Genomic DNA, 11,872 nt, shown 5'->3' on the forward strand with positions numbered 1-11,872 from the left:
CACGTGCTCCTTGACTCCTACTGGTTCAATAACCTTGGTTTCTTACTGAGGGAAAACTTGCTGCTGTACGCATCACACCTTCCTCTTGGGGTTCCCAACGGACGTGTGTCTTACACGCTATCAAGCATTTTTTTCTGGCGCCGTTGCCGGGGAGATCAAGACACGCTGCAAGGGGAGTCTCCCACATCCAATCTCTTTACTTTGTTTTTGTCTTGCTTTACTTTATTTACTGCTTTGTTTGCTCTTATATCAAAAATACAAAAAAAATTAGTTGCTAGATTTACTTTATTTACTGTCTTGTTCTCTATATTAAAAACACAAAAAAATTTAGTTACTTGCATTTACTTTATTTAGTTTGCTTTATTTACTACTGCTAAAATGGGTACTGTTGAGAATAGTAAGTTGTGTGACTTCACTAGCACAAATAATAATGATTTCATATGCACACCTATTGCTCCACCTGCTACTACAGCAGAATTCTTTGAAATTAAATCTGCTTTACTAAATCTTGTTATGAGAGAGCAATTTTCTGGCGTTAGTTACGATGATGCTTGCTGCCCATCTTAATAATTTTGTTGAACTTTGTGAAATGCAAAAGTATAAGGATGTAGATGGTGACATTATAAAATTAAAATTGTTTCCTTTCTCCTTAAGAGGAAGAGCTAAAGATTGGTTGCTATCTCTGCCTAGAAATAGTATTGATTCATGGACTAAATGTAAAGATGCTTTTATTGGTAGATATTATCCTCCCGCAAAAATTATATCTTTGAGAAGTAGCATAATAAATTTTAAGCAATTAGATAATGAACATGTTGCTCAAGCATAGGAGAGAATGAAATCTTTGGTAAAGAATTGCCCTACCCATGGACTAACTACTTGGATGATCATCCAAACCTTTTATGCGGGATTGAATTTTTCTTCGCGGAACCTATTGGATTCAGCTGCTGGAGGTACCTTTATGTCCATTACTTTGGGGGCGGCAACAAAGCTCCTTGATGATATGATGACAAATTACTCTGAATGGCACACGGAAAGAGCTCCACAAGGTAAGAAGGTAAATTCTGTTGAAGAAACCTCCTCCTTGAGTGAGAAGAGTGATGCTATTATGTCTATGCTTGTGAATGGTAGATCTAATGTTGATCCTAATAATGTTCCTTTAGCTTCATTGGTTGCCCAAGAAGAACATGTTGATGTGAACTTCATTAAAAGTAATAATTTCAACAACAATGCTTATAGGAATAATTCTGGTAACAACTATAGACCATATCCTTCTGCTAATGGTAATGGTTATGGTAATTCTTATGGAAATTCTTACAACAATAATAGGAGTGTACCCCCTGGTCTTGAAGCCATGCTTAAAGAATTTATTAGTACACAAACTTCTTTTAACAAATCTGTTGAGGAAAAGCTTGATAAAATTGATATTCTTGCTTCTAAGGTTGATAGACTTGCCTCCGATGTTGATCTTTTAAAATTGAAAGTTATGCCTAATAAGGATAATGATAATAAAATTGTTACTACAGCAAATGCCATCCAAGTTCGAATTAATGAGAATATTAGATTGATGGCTGAATTGCATGCTAGGTGGGAAAGAGAAGAAAACGAAAAACTAGCTAAAGAGAATAATGTAGCTAAAGTTTGGACTATTACCACCACTAGTAATGATAATACTTCACATGTTGCTACACCCCCTACTATCAATGGTAAAGTAATTGGTGTTGGCAATGTTTCTACTCCTAGTGCAAAGCGTGCAAAATTGCCTGAAACTGCTAAAACTGCTGAAACTGCTTCTGATAAAACTGCTGAAATTTTTCAAAATATTGGGGACAATGATCCCATTGTTGTAGATCATAATGGTTTAGATTTTGATGATTGTCACATCTCTGAAGTTATAAAGTTCTTACAAAAACTTGCTAAAAGTCCCAATGCTAGTGCTATAAATTTGGCCTTTACAAAATATATTACAAATGCTCTCGTAAAAGCTAGAGAGGAGAAACTAAAACTTGAAACTTCTATTCCTAGGAAGTTAGAAGATGGTTGGGAACCCATCATTAAGATGAGGGTCAGTGATTTTGATTGTAATGCTTTATGTGATCTTGGTGCAAGTATTTCTGTTATGCCTAAGAAGAGCTATGATATGCTTGACTTGCCACCATTGAAAAATTGTTATTTGGATGTTAATCTTGCTAATAATGCTATAAAGAAACCTTTGGGGAGGATTGATAATGTTCGCATTATGGTTAACAATAACCTTGTCCCCGTTGATTTTGTTGTTTTGGATATTGAATGCAATGATTCTTGTCCCATTATATTGGGAAGACCTTTTCTTTGAACTGTTGGTGCTACCATTGATATGAAGGAAGGTAATATTAAATATCAATTTCCTCTCAAGAAAGGTATGGAACACTTCCCTAGAAAGAGAATGAAGTTACCTTATGATTCTATTATTAGAACAAATTATGATGTTGATGCTTCGTCTTTTGATAATACTTGATTCACACTTTCTGCGCCTAGCTGAAAGGCGTTAAAGAAAAGCGCTTATGGGAGACAACCCATTATTTTACTTCTGCACTTTGTTTTATATTTGAGTCTTGGAAGTTGTTACTACTGTACTAACCTCTCCTTATCTTTATTTTATTGCATTGTTGTGCCAAGTAAAGTCTTTGATAGTAAAGTCAATACTAGATTTGGATTACTGCGCAGGAACAGATTTCTTGCTGTCACGAAATTGAGCCGCCCCTGCTGTAGAAAATTTATAAAAATCTGCCAATTTACGTGCGTGATCCTCAGATATGTACGCAACTTTCATTCAATTTGGGCATTTTCATCTGAGCAAGTCCAGTGCCCCTAAAAAATTCGTCTTTACGGAATGTTCTGTTTTGAGAGATTCTGCCTTTTATTTCGCATTGCCTGTTTTGCTATGTTTGATGGATTTCTTTGTTCCATTAACTTTCATTAGCTTTGTGCAATGTCCAGAAGTGTTAAGAATGATTATGTCACCTCTGAATATGTGAATTTTCAATTATGCACTAACCCTCTAATGAGATTGTTTTGAGTTTGGTGCGGAGGAAGTTTTCAAGGGTCAAGAGAGGAGGATGATACAATATGATCAAGAAGAGTGAAAAGTCTAAGCTTGGGGATGCCCCCGTGGTTCATCCCTGCATATTTTAAGAAGACTCAAACATCTAAGCTTGGGGATGCCCAAGGCATCCCTTCTTCATCGACAACTTATCAGGTCACCTCTAGTGAAACTATATTTTTATTCCGTCATATCTTATGTGCTTTACTTGGAGCGTCTGTTTGTTTTTATTTTTGTTTTTGTTTGAATAAAATCGGATCCTAGCATTCTTTTTTTGGGATAGAGACACGCTCCGTTGTTTCGTATGAACACATATGTTCTTAGCTTTATTCTTAATGTTCATGGCGAAGGATGAAACTGCTTCGTTCATTGTTACATGGTTGGAAACAGAAAATGCTGCATGTGGTAAATGGTATAATGTCTTGAATAATTTGATACTTGGCAATTGTTGTGCTTATATAGATCATGTTTAAGCTCTTGCATCATGTACTTTGTACCCATTAATGAAGAACTACATAGAGCTTGTTAAAATTTGGTTTGCATGATTGGTCTCTAGAGTCTAGATATTTTCTGGTTAAGGTGTTTGAACAACAAGGAGACGATATAAAGTCTTATAATACTTACAATATGTTCATATGTAAGTTTTGCTGCATCGTTTTATACTTGAGTTTGCTTCAAACAACCTTGCTAGCCTAGCCTTGTATTGAGAGGAATTCTTCTCGTGCATCCAAATCCTTGAGCCAAAAACTATGCCATTTGTGTCCACCATACCTACCTACTACATGGTATTTCTCTGCCATTCCAAAGTACATTACTTGAGTGCTACCTTTAAAAATTCTATTCTTTGTCTTTGCAATATATAGCTCATGGGAAAAATAGCCTTAAAAACTATTGTGGGGAAGAATATGTAGCTATGTATCTTATTTCTTAATAAGTTGCTTGTTGAGCGATAACAATGTTTCTGGGGACGCCATCAACTTTTACCTTTGTTGAATATCTTGTGAGTTGCTATGCATGTTCGTCTTGTCTGAAGTAAGGGCGATTTTCATGATCAAATGGTTTGAGTATGCATATTGTTAGAGAAGAACATTGGGCCGCTAACTAAAGCCATGATCCATGGTGGAAGTTTCAGTTTGGACAATTAATCCTCAATCTCTTATGAGAATATTATCCGTTGTTGAATGCTTATGCATTAAAGAGGAGTCCATTATCTCGTTGTCTATGTTGTCCCGGTATGGATGTCTAAGTTGAGAATAATCAAAAGCGAGAAATCCAATGCGAGCTTTCTCCTTCGACCTTTGTACAGGCGGCATAGAGGTACCCCTTTGTGGCACTTGGTTGAAACATATGCTATGCAATGATAATCCATGTTAATCCAAGCTAATTAGGACAAGGTGCGAGCACTATTGGTATACTATGCATGAGGCTTACAACTTATAGGATGTCTTCTACATAACACATATGCTTTATTACTACCGTTGACAAAATTGTTTCTATGTTTTCAAAATGAAAAGCTCTAGCACAAAAATAGTAATCCATGCTTCCCTCTGCGAAGGGCCTATCTTCTACTTTATTGTTGAGTCAGTTTACCTACTTCTTTCTATCTTAGAAGCAAACACTTGTATCAACTGTGTGTATTTATTCTTACATGTTTACCTATTGCACTTGTTATATTACTTTGTGTTGACAATTATCCATGAGATATATATGTTGAAGTTGAAAGCAACTGCTGAAACTTATATCTTCCTTTGTGTTGTTTCAAAGCTTTATACTAAGAATCTATTGCTTTATGAGTAACTCTTATGCAAGTCTTATTAATGCTTGTCTTGAAAGTATTATTCATGAAAAGTCTTTGCTATATGATTAGGTTGTTTACTCATTGTCTTCACCATTGCCTCGAATCGCTGCAATCATCTCATATGCTTTACAATAGTATTGATCAAGATTATGATAGCATGTCACTTCAGAAATTATCTTTGTTATCGTTTACCTACTCGAGGGCGAGTAGGAACTAAGCTTGGGGATGCTTGATACGTCTCAAACGTATCTATAATTTCTTATGTTCCATGCTACTTTTATGATGATACTCACATGTTTTATACACATTATATGTCATTATTATGCATTTTCGGCACTAACCTATTGACGAGATGCCGAAGAGCCAGTTGCTGTTTTCTGTTGTTTTTGGTTTCAGAAATCCTAAAAAGGAAATATTCTCGGAATTGGACGAAATCAACGCCCAGGGTCTTATTTTTTCCACGAAGCTTCCGGAAGACCGAAAGGGAAACGAAGTGGGGCGACGAGGCGCCGACACAATAGGGCGGCGCGGCCCAAGCCTTGGCCGCGCGGCCCTGGTGTGTGGGGCCCTCGTGTCGCCCCCAAACCTACCCTTCTGCCTACTTAAAGCCTTCGTCGCGAAAACCCTAGTACCGAGAGCCACGATACGGAAAACCTTCCAGAGACGCCGCCGCCGCCAATCCCATCTCGGGGGATTCAGGAGATCGCCTCCGGCACCCTGCCGGAGAGGGGAATCATCTCTCGGAGGGCTCTTCATCGTCATGATCGCCTCCGGATCGATGTGTGGGTAGTTCACCCCTGGACTATGGGTCCATAGCAGTAGCTAGATGGTCGTCTTCTCCTCATTGTGCTATCATGTTAGATCTTGTGAGCTGCCTATCATGATCAAGATCATCTATTTGTAATGCTACATGTTGTGTTTGTTGGGATCCGATGAATATTGAATACTATGTCAAGTTGATTATCAATCTATCATATATGTTGTTTATATTCTTGCATGCTCTCCGTTGCTAGTAGAGGCTCTGGCCAAGTTGATACTTGTAACTCCAAGAGGGAGTATTTATGCTCGATAGTGGGTTCATGCCTCCATTGAATGCGGGACGAGTGACGTAAAGTTCTAAGGTTGTGGATGTGCTTGTTGCCACTAGGGATAAAACATCAATGCTTTGTCTAAGGATATTTGTGTTGATTACATTACGCACCATACTTAATGCAATTGTACTGGGTGTTTGCAACTTAATACCGGAAGGGGTTCGGATGATAACCTGAAGGTGGACTTTTTAGGCATAGATGCATGCTTGGATAGCGGTCTATGTACTTTGTCGTAATGCCACGATTAAATCTCATAGTACTCATCATGATATATGTATGTGCATTGTTATGCCTTCTTTATTTGTCAATTGCCCAACTGTAATTTGTTCACCCAACATGCTATTTATCTTATCGGAGAGACACCACTAGTGAACTGTGGACCCCGGTCCATTCTTTACATCTGAAATACAATCAACTGCAATTGTTCTTTACTGTTCTTCGCAAACAAACATCATCATCCACACTATACATCTGTTATCACCAGATTTTGGCCAAATCAGGAGACAGGCCGTAAGAGAGATGGGCTTGAAGGATATACGCGTGAAGGATCTCTGAAGCGGCCTTGCACGAGAATTTGGGCTAAATTGCCCGTGTATCTGTATTATAGTAGATCGCATCTTAGTTTAGAAGTTAGAGTTTAACCCGTGCACGGTTTGGTGCATGCCTGAATTAGAAAGTCCCCAGGACTATAAATATGTATCTAGGGTTTATGAAATAAACAACAATCATCGTTCACAACAAACACAAACCAGGTGCATCGCCACCCCTTCTTCGAGGGTTTCCTTCCGGGTAAGCATCATGCTTGCCTAGATCGCATCTTGCGATCTAGGCGATACACGTTTATTCGTCTACCTTGTGTTACTCGTCGCTGAAGCGTTGTTGATGGCGAGTAGAACTACTTATCTTAGGTGTTTTGGGGCTTGCATTGATGCTTTTCTTATGCATATCTCGCTAGCAATGCCGTCCCTTGACACCTGGCTGCCCTTACGCCTATCCGGGCGTAAGGGCAGCATCTTGCTTGTTCGATACTTAGTAGATCCGATCTGTTATAGTTGCTCCTTGTTCCGCAAGGATTAGTTTAATATCCGCATGATTAGGCCTTATCCTGGGGTTGGAGGATCCGGTAGTGCGCTAGGTGCTGTTTACCGTTCCTAGAAGGGATGTTCCGGGAATTAACGTAATGTTGGTTTTTAGGCCTCTTCTAGGGATAGTTTTCATCATCTTTCGTATCTGCTAGGCCCAACTACGCGTAGGATGTTCCGGTTATGCGGAGAAAACCCTAAAGCTGTCGTAGATTGGTTTAGCTTTGTGTTGATCAAGCGAGGGTCCCCATGTCATTGCAAATCCAGGCGTGAACCATGAGGCGATCGGCTCTTTGAGCCGATCCATAGGGCAACTTTGAGAGCCGATAGGGCTCGTATTTAATGTTTACGTGTCTACCATGCAGGAACAATCGAAGCAATCTAACACCTTCCTGATCGGGTCTAGGTCGGGTGGCACGCCCTTGCAACCGCCGGGACGTGTGCAGGAAACTTGCGGGACGACGCGAGGTGCCAGGGTCCACTAAGCGGCCTTGGGAGCCTCCCGGCTCTTCGTGTTGCTTAACCACTTCTCGCCGGTGAGTTTTGGCAGGCAACACATTCTGGCACGCCCAGTGGGACAATCTTCGACAACATCCACGTCAACACCTGCGTCCGAGATGGCGGACGAACCGATCAAGTACGAGGATCTCCCTGCGGAGCACAAGAAGAAATACGATGAGCTAAAGGCCATCTGTGAAGCCGAACTCATCGGCTCCTTTGAGAAGACCCGGTCGCACGGCATCGGGTTTAAAGGATTCACTCCCCAAGGCGTTCTTGATGGTTTGGATCTGTCTCTCCCTACGGAGGAACGTACCGAGCCTCGCGGCGGGAAATCAACTACGTTGTGGCTCATTCGCTGCATCGGCATTCCGAGAGCCCGGTGAATACTTTGGAGCGCGTCGCGCTTCATGTGGTCCAAGAAATCATGAAGCATAAGTACTCCCCCTCAGGACCTGTGCTAGGGACTCACCAGGGAGAGATGCAACTCCACACCAGGCCACCATTGCCGTACGCAATGGCAGCTCCACAGCAACAAGGTTCACCAGCATACGTTGTCTACAAGGTTGGAGGTGATCCTGGCGACTATCAATTCTTATATGAGCCGCCCAAGGAGATCCCACATGGATACGTGTGCACATACGTGCCGGACTGCAACAACTGGACGCAAGCGATCCAGACTCCAACAGGAGGGATTGCCGGAGCAGGAGCGATTGTTACGGCAGGGAGGGATGGCTACGGCGGCAGGGAATTTGGGAGCAGATCGTTGAGAAACAAGCGTGGCTAGCTAAATACGCCATTGCACCAAGTCCCGAAAGCTCAGCCGCTACGGCTTCCACCGTGGATCAGATCGGTGCGGTCTCGAGAGACCGGTTCGGCATCCTGCCGAAGAAGAAAATAATCGGCTATTCCAAGCCGTACCCCAACGAGTTTGACCTGATCCCGTCTGCCACCTAAGTATCGGCTCCACGACTTCACAAAATTCGGTGGATCGAAGGATCTAGCTCCATCAAGCACGTGAGCCGATACCGGCCCAGCTAGGCATGGTTTCGGCGATCGGATCGATTGCGTGTGAGGTTCTTTGCGCAATCTCTCACCGGTCCAGCTTTTGGGTGGTACACCTCGTTGCAGCCAAATTCGGTTCGATCATGGAAGCAAGCTCGGAAGAAGCGAGTTTCACACACAATATCATTCGAAGCTACCGAGCCGGCATTGCCGATCTGACCCGAGGTTCGGCAAAGGCGAGGAGAGACGATGATCTCGAATACATTCAACGTTTCAGAAGCCGTCAAGAACCGATGTTATTCGGTTCATTTGTCCGAGAAAGAAGCGATCGAGCTGGCCGTGGCAGGCCTCGCAGCGCCACTCAAGGATCTGACGTTCCAAGTGGAGTACAATTCGTTGGCGCACATGGTCCAGAGACTAACGTCGTATGAACAGCGCCACCCAGAACTGTACCAAGACGAGTACAAGCGCACGATAGGCCTGGTCGATGCTGAGGCGGATGAAGATCCTTCCGAAGATCAGGAAGTCGCGGTGGATGAATGGGCTCGGCCGGCAATACCTGTGTCCTGCAAATGGGTGAATCAACCAGGGCCGCCAAGAGGGTTTGACTTTGACCTGAGCAAAGTCGAGCAGATTTTTGATTTGCTGCTTGAAGGAGAAACGAGTTGAAGTTACCCGAAGGCCACAAAATCCCCACGTCACAGGAGATGAACGGTAGGCCATACCGCAAATGGCATCACACGTTCACTCACGCCACCAACGATCGCAAAGTATTGCGCGCACTGGATTCAAATGGCGATAGAATCAGGCCGATTAACTTTCGGACAATTTGCTATGAAGGTTGACACACGTCCGTTCCACGGCGTCAACATGGTGGATCGTAGCCACTCCATAGGGCGCAAGCCGAGTTTTCCTTTGATGTCAACATGGCAGGGCTTGTGAATCGCTATAGCAAAGAAAAAGCGAAAGCAGCCACTCCCATGGCAAGGATAAAGAGGAGGCCGATCCACGCGACCGGCCCCATGATGATGATAGACGGTACCTAACCGAAGGGGAGGTGAGAAGCGTGCGGTATCAACGTCCACTCTCCGCACATCTCCTTAACAAATATGAACAGCAGTATGACCGACGTCGGCGCTACGACGTAGATGATGAGAGACATCGTCGTTCTGATGTCGAGGACAGGAGGTATCGTCAACATGATAGAAACAACAACGGGTACGAGCTTCACGCTAGAGGGAGGTCAAGGGAGCAAGATAACATGGATAGGCATTGGGACTGTCCTTTCTTTAAACATTGCTTGGGACTCGAGGAATGAGCCGATTGCCAACAATCGAGAACTGCCGAGAATGCGGACAGACAAAGGAAGAGGACAAACGAGGTTTCGGTGTTCAAGCGTCTAGGGCCTCTCCCACCTCCGAACAAGCAAGCTGAGTCATCTCAAGAAGAAGACTTTGAGGAGTCAGATGGTGAAGAAGATAGGTATCACCGGCCAAGGTGGTGCCCTGATGGACTCAGCCATTCTCAGAAGCGTAGGGTGCAGCGGCTACGAAACCTGGAGGAAGCCGAGGCACAGTACCTGTACACGTTGAGGAAAGCACGGCCCGATCTGGCCGTGAAAATTCAGCAAACATTGGAGACAGAGGCGCGCCCGCCGAAGAAAGTGTGGCGCCCTAAACAGACAAAAGCCGATACAGAGGCATCGGCTGATACAAACATAGTGTCCATGATCCTGACAGGGTAGCAAGGTCCAAGACTATGGACGTACGTGGCGAGGCCGATCCCTGCGATCGGCCCCAAAAAATGGAAAGCAGAAAATTTCATCTCAAGCATGCCACGTAGCTACAGTAAGAAATCAAGACATGGTAAAGCTTCACTAAGCATTGCACATGAAGAAGGAGGCCGTTTCTAGCAATCGGCCAAAATTATCCTCACCATACATTCTGCCTGGGTTCGAGCATTGATCTAACGAGGGAATACACGAAGAGCCGATACCCTCAATTACTTGAAAGAATCGGCTCGGGGGCACCTAGGTGGATAAAACACGAGGATATGAAGTTGAAGTGGCTTTCAAATGCCCAGCATCCCAAGATATTCTTTGATGATGGGTATTGAAGTATGGGGGCCGATACATAAATCGGCCGTAAAAAATTCAAAAAAATTTAAGCACAGCCGATGCGCAAACATCGACTTAAGGATAGAAAGCCGAAAGCCGATGCATGGCCATCGACTCAAGAGGTGCAGCTGTTATAAGCAGAGGCTGAATGAAGCAGTTGGCGAGTTACAAGGAGAGGCTCTCTTGGATGAATTCCTTCTCAAGGCCTCCAACTCCTTTTGCAAATCTGCGAGTTCAGCAGTGCCAGTATAAGCGTGCAGATCAGGATTAAGGGTGAGTCCAGCAAAAGGAGCATACTATAACTTGGGAGCCGATGATGGCACATTTGGGCTGGCTCACTACTTTTCTCGCCTGGACTGAGGCTCGGGGGGCAACTAACTCGGTAGATACTCTGTTCTTAAGAAGCCGATTGGGATTCCATCGGCTGACCACCGCATCATAAGCTACAGCGAAGTGGTGGGCTGTTGCAAAAGAAGACCACCGGAGACTGCTTGGAAGGAATACGAGAGGAGAGCCATCATCATCTACCGAGTGCTGGGTTGTCCTGTTGCTGCAAATCACGAGTTTGGGTCGAGATGTGTCGCGGCAATGAAGAGTATGCAGCCTTGATAAGTAATAACGTTAAGGATCTTACAAGATTCAGGCTTTGGTCACTTGAAATAATCAAGGAGTATAAAGTATCGTGATCAGTTAAGGACCGATACGCTGCTACCGGCTCTTTGCGTGGAGACTTACTTTGGCAATCGGCGAGACTGGTAAAGGGACAGAATCGAGCTGGGAAATGTCTTCTTCATTAATAAGAGAGGATTTTTACAATGAAGAGCCGATTGCTCAAGAAAGGAAGAACGAAAGAAGAGCCGATTGCTCAGGGACTACTAATCCTATATTGCTAATCCTCGCTAGCATCATCGTCGGCATCGGAGCTGCCGTCGGCGCTACCTCCGGAGACTTCCTCGTCGCTGTTGCCCCAGCCTTCGGCCGGAGCTTCTTCTTCCTCGTCGTCATCATCATCCTCGCTGTCCGCCCAAGCGCGGAAGCGCTTCGCCGGCGGATACCCGGCGGAAGAGGAGGAATCATCCTCCTCCTCTTCTTCTTCTTCCTCGTCATCATCATCGTCCTCGCTGTCCGCCCACATGCGGGAGCGCTTCGTCGGCGGGTACACGGCGGGGGAGGAGGCCTCTTTTTTCTCTACTTCTTCTTCTT

Source organism: Lolium rigidum, chromosome 7 (genome assembly GCF_022539505.1).
Source record: "Lolium rigidum isolate FL_2022 chromosome 7, APGP_CSIRO_Lrig_0.1, whole genome shotgun sequence".
NCBI classification, from domain to species: domain Eukaryota; kingdom Viridiplantae; phylum Streptophyta; class Magnoliopsida; order Poales; family Poaceae; genus Lolium; species Lolium rigidum.